The following is a 6467-nucleotide window of genomic DNA, read 5'->3' on the forward strand; positions in this document are numbered from 1 at the left end:
TGATAATTACATACCTTGTTACATTCCCCAGAAGTACAGTATGCTGACATTGTAATCTGAGTGGATTATGAGTGTTGCACCCCATATATACATATGCATATCCTCCTGACCACACTGGTGATATCATCTAAGGGAAAAATAAAAGGAATGACTAATGTGTGATTCAGGTCTGTGCAGTGTTTTATAAGCTACTGCCGACAGAAGAGCTTCTGTACTTGTGCGATGATATGCACAGTGGTTGATTGATAGCCATGCGATTCCAGGGTCTCTGGCCAGTGTGGTGGAAACTATCATGGAAACTTGTAATGTTGCTATAAATAAATGTCCCTGTCCTCTGTTGCCAGCCACGCTATCAGTCCTTTAGTCAGTCAGTGGACTGTCTGCGCTCTGTCCCATCTCTGTCATACTTGTTTTTCAGCTGTCTATCAGGCTTAAGCAGGGCTAAATGGCTTTTAATGCTAGTGCCTAATATCCTTTAACTGTCACAGGAGATGAACTTATTAGCTGCAGCCAGAGAGGCTAACTATATCTGAAGTAGGCAGACAGTGGAGGTGAAACTGTCATGAAAGACATCTTAGTCTAAATAACTCACACTCTTTGGTGTACCTCTGGTTTACCTTGGAGCACCTGTCACTGGTCACACAAGCAGCTGTTGGCCTTGTGAAACTCCCACTACATGCACCCTATCACCATCTCTTTTAACACACACACACGTTACTGTATTTCACTCACTCTTGCAACACCCTCTTGTGCCATTACAATTCTAATATGAGAACGGCCTCCTGTTACTAAGTTAAATCTGCGTGAGTGAACAGCCTGAACTCTCTTGAGCAGTTTTCTTGTCATTTCTTGAAGGACATTCTGTGAAGCTCTTCTATGAATATTGGCTGCCTTTTGCTCTGCTCTCTACCAAAGACTGATAGTGTTTCATTGTGTGTTTTTCTATCCAGGTATGCTTTTTACTGCATTGGCACTGTGTCTTGGATCTTTGTAATGCTGAAAAATGAAGCTGTTGCCAATCAGACGCTTTCCAGGTAGTAGTGTGTGGTGGATCAAAATCTGACCGTACTTTTCGGCCTCCATAATTCCATCAATTACGACAAGATCTCCAACACTACCCCAATCCAGGACAGAGCCTCCGTCATGTTTTACAGATGGCTGTAGACACTCACTGTTGTACCTCTCTCGACCTCCTCCATATGTACTGATGACAGTTCAAACCAAAAATGTTAAATTTGGATTCATCAGTTCATCAGACCTGTTGCCACTGATTTTCAGTCCAGTTCTTGTGTAATGTGGCATACCTCAGCCTTTTCTCCCTGTTTCCCTTCCTTAAGAATGGCTTCTTGACTGTCATTCTTCCACTGACTTAACAAATATATTTTAAAAAAGCGTTCCTCTGAAAATGGTCAGGTATACAGACTGGACTGGAAATGAGGGAAAAAGCAACAAATGTCCAAAGAAAACCCCTCTGAGAGAACTATTGCTCAAGACCACTAAAAACATTACAGGAAAGTCTGTCCTTGGAAACAAAGAATAAAGAAATGAAGGTGGCTCAAGACTTTTGCACATAACTGTAGTGGTGGTATTATTACTATTATTATTTTATTATATATATATTTTTAAATCAGTTTTGTCTGTTAATTCCTGCATGCAGTTGTTATGACCTGATGACTGAGTTCATTTACAGTGATTTTCACAATAACTGCCCAAAGAAGTGCCACAAGGTATTTCCAGATGAGCGGCGAGACGTGTTTCTAAGAGGACTTTGCTAACACTTGTATTTTTTTTTTAGTTTACATTTAGAGACTGTGTAAAACTCGATATGCCATGTGCTACAATTTGAGAGCTGGAATCCAGATACAATGAATTCTGGGTTTATGCTAACGGACTTAACTGAAGTCAAACAAGGTGATGATTCAGCCAGAATGTGGAAGAAGCCTTAGACATTCTGTGTGCATACACAGAATAATTATATATAGCCACTATACCCAATATAACTTATTGATAAAGGGCTGTGTTTGGTTGGTAAGAGCTACAAAATAAGTAATTCATGTCAATAATAGTCATAATCACATAATTACTGCAGTTGGGCACTTTAAATCTGCTGTCCCCTCAAAAAATCACAATTAGTCATGAACATCTGTAACTAAAGCATGCTTTTTAATTGGTGAAAGTACAAATTATAAATATGTATATATACTGTGTCTCTTAACTTGGTCTTAATGCTATTACAGCAATGCAGTTCTTGTGTCATTAGCTAAGCTAAAATCCAATATCGATGATGGCACTAATAACACTAACAACAGAGGATCATTAAAGTTATGAAAGCCATCCCGATGGGGAACATGAATGTCTGGACCACATTCATCATAATCCATCCAATAACTAGCATATCTACATCACCATACTCACAAAGGCGGCATGTAAAGCTCTAACACAAACCATCTTTGCTGTGTTCACAGTGTTGGTTCACCGTGTTAGCATTTTATCAGGGCGACTGGCAGCAAAAACAAAAAAAACAGACTTGTTTCTGTTGGATATTTCAGTAATTTGTGTAAAGGTTAGTAATTTCTTTGATGAGAGACACAACAGAGGGAATTCAGACTCATCCGCTTTCTGGGGCTGATCCGGGACTTTGGGTGATTTCAATGCGATCAACGTTAACTGTCTATGAATCTGCAAGCACAAATATATATTATTAAACCATATTTTCACAGTGGTCGTAACTGTGTGTAATACATTTAGTCACGTGAAAAAGAAAGTTCACACGGGGCTGCAGAGAGCCTCGTGTGAACTTTCAGGTGCTGCTAATCAAATGCACTTTAGTAACTGATCATCATCAGTGAAAATAGTTGATGGAGACCTGAAAGGCATGAAAACATATGTAGATTTATTTATTTACATTTACAGACAGGCCAAGTGGAACTTGTGTTATTGCTTTACAAACACAATCACACCAGATAGGAAGCAGGCAACATGCAGACCCATTAGGTTATGATAAATGTATTTGTTTTCCAATACTCGCATTCAGGCAACACATACAGTTTTCACTGGATGCTCGCTCTCTCTCATCCATACAAGTTTTGTGTGTGTGTGTCATCTTCCATGGATGGAAATTCCACTATGTGGTGCTGACGCTCTCTGTGGATGTTTCTTCTCTCTGTTGTTGTTGCAAAAAACAATCCAGAAGAAAATATTCTTTAAAATGTCTCAGATATGCATAAATGAATAATATATACCAACCTTGAGCTGAGTGGCTATTAACTGTTAAAATGACATTTTTACTCTGTCGTCCTTTTGCTGCCACTTCAGCTTCAAATTTGAAAAGAAATCTCCTCTGCCATTGGTCAATTTTTCCCAGGCAGGTTTACCACTATAACATGGAATTACAGCAGTCAGGAATAACAGTAGTGAGCTCATATTGTCCCACAATCCTTTGCCCTTTACAGTAAAGTACTGTATAAACCTATTACAGTATCTAGCTGTTGGTATTACAGTATAATACTGTTCAAATTACAGAAATTGGTTACAGTACATTCATTCTTTTGCCACTTTGACTTACTGATTCCTCCTTTAACTTTAAAGATAAGTCAGCTGTTAGATATGAAACTGAGAAATAAATATATATCTGAGATTTCAGTGTGTGATAAAAATTAGAGGTTTTATCCTTTGAACGGTGTAACTGGGGCAGCACTTGATATTTGAGTCACAGACACCACTGCACATGGACAACCCCCTAATTTTAAGCATTTTTATGGTGTTATATTTCTGTCATAATGTGATTCTGGCAGGATCCAAGTAGCAGGCTCAAATGACAGTATTTAGTGAAATACTCTTTATTATGACAAAGTGAATGATAGCAAAACAAAACAAAACTGGGGATGAAGACGAGTGAGTGATTCCAGCTCAGTGGATTTCACAGGAGCTCTCCCACGGAGGTGAAGATATGTTATTGTTGAACCCGGGGGTGGGGGGTGAGTATTGGTTGTTTCAGCAGTGAGACTGAGCGTGGGAGGATCACTTGGTCGTCAGGCAAGTTTTCAGTTATCCACAGGTGGAGGGCAGGCAGGCAGGTTGAAAGCAGGTAAGTGAATCTTCTTGCAGGAGTGGTAGAGCAGGAGAGAAGTGATGCAGCAGGAGCCGTGAACAGCGTGCAGAGGAGTGGGGGTCCTGAACCGGCAGAGCCCGAACAGAGATTCCAGGCAGGAGGCTGTGAGAGGAGTAGAGGCACAAGGTAAACCAGCTGATTTCTTCAAAACACATTCTTAACAAAGGATGCTGGAGTGCCACCATATTAACTGTAGCGCCACATGACTTTGATATGCTTTCTGTCTGATTGCTTCATTGCAGATAGGTGCGGGAAGTACAGCTCACCCCAAAAGACTCCGCCCTGGGTTGGAAACCAGCCAGTGAGCCAGCCCTAACAGCTCCACCTGAGAGTAATTAACAATCAGAAGTGGGAGAGAGAAGGAAACAGAAGGAAAAGAAAACAAAATCCCAACCCAGTCCTGGCGAATCATAACACATAAGTCATGAACACGATAAGGCCAACTAGAAGTTTCAGGGGCTGAAGGAGGTGAGCCAGTGCTGAAATGCAGTTCCTCTAACAGCCACTTGAGGCTGGCCCCAAAAAAGCAACTCCATCACACAGACTGCATACAAAAGATGGCTGCTGCCACTGTGACATCAACCATGATGTAGCCTGGGTGATCCCTTTTTTTCAATACTGAGCTTAAAGTTCGAGGGGTGACCGCTTATTTGATAGACGTGCAGACACAGGTACTGTAGCCGCACTTCTGTTACTCTTATAAAGCTTTTGAGAGTTTGTGCTGTTAGGGCTTTTGAGAACATTTAAATTGAGTGATCCCATCCAAGAAATTTGGGCTTCAGTTCTGGTGAATGCAATTCTAGTATTTCAGTAGCCTAATTAGCACAAATTAGCAGATATGTCAGCCTGTGCATTCCAAATGGTACAGTTTATGAATGCAGCTTGCTAACATATGTTCTTAGCATTAGCTGATAACTTACTACTCTGTTGTCTGGTCCAACCATGGTGACTTCTAACTGAAAAGAATTGCTCACAATGACTAAAAGTGACTATCTAGCAACAAAATGCAGAGTCAGGAGGGGGATGTTGCAGTGGCTTTGTTCTGTCTGTGGATCAAATGCGCTCAAGATCAAATAATGTTATTTCCACGCACAGGTAGTTATTGCCATTCACACAGTACAAAGATCACGTCAAAGCAGACATGACACATGGGACCATTTTCAGTTTAATAAATGGAATTCTGTTCACACAAATCACTCTGACAGATCAATTACGCACAAACATGACCTCCTTGACTGACAGCTTCAAATGAATTTGATACTGTAACAGGTTTCCTCTAACACTTTCCCTTAGTCTTTCTCTCTCTCATTTATATATACAGTACCAGTCAAAAGTTTGTATATATATATATATATATATATATATATATATATATATATATATATATATATATGTATGTGTGTGTGTGTGTGTGTGTGTGTGTGCACATTACTGAGGGAATCATTCTCACTTCCATGTTCAAGCTTCTTCATATACAGCTGTCACATGATTTACGTGGCTATCATTGGCAGGAAATAGCAGACATACTGTATATAGTTGCGCCCTGCGTATATAGTTGCGCCATGCGTGCCTCTGGGTATTTTCAGTATGTACGTGCATGTGCAGGAGGCATGTGTGCCTTTACTGAATGACTTCAGATGGGCCATCTGCCGATGTTGCTGTCGAGTGTCCACACTGTGGCTTGTTGCATAATCCCGCTGAAGTTTACATTGTTTCTTGCAGAATGACAGACTGAGCAACACAGAATTTTTAATTCCCTGCAGAACCTTTTCATGTGGTGAATAATAAAAATATGGTTTTTGTTTGTTGTTCTTTTTTGTTGTTTTGTTTAAAAGTATTCATTACAGTAGTTGCATAAAGATTAGATCGCTTTAAATAATCATGCAAACCAGACTTTTATTTGCATTAAAATTTATGAAAATGTTGATTTTTAATGTTCATAATGAAGAATTACGCGTTAAGCTCCTTTAGACTTTATGTTTAGATCAGGCAACTGCAATAAATGTTCCACTTTTACTGAGTGGAACCCATTTCCCCGTATCTGCAGCGTTTCCTTTGGGACTGGTCAAATGCACAATATCCACCACTGCTATTAAAAGCTGACAAGGCGTTCCTTTCATCAAATAAACTGGAAGTGGTTGGATGGGCATCGGGTACCATCATTTTTAGGCTTTCTGTCAGTTGCATAGAGAAGCCTGCTGGTGTTTGTCATCAGCGTGCAACTGGTGCTTTACAAATGCTAACGAGTCAGTCGAGGTCTAACAGCTTAAAGAACTTATTAGTTATAGTGATTGTAGTTACTTTGTTTAAACAAACAACTGTATGTAAATCAAACAGACATAACCAAACTTTTGAA

Source organism: Archocentrus centrarchus, chromosome 7 (genome assembly GCF_007364275.1).
Source record: "Archocentrus centrarchus isolate MPI-CPG fArcCen1 chromosome 7, fArcCen1, whole genome shotgun sequence".
Classification (NCBI taxonomy): Eukaryota; Metazoa; Chordata; class Actinopteri; order Cichliformes; family Cichlidae; genus Archocentrus; species Archocentrus centrarchus.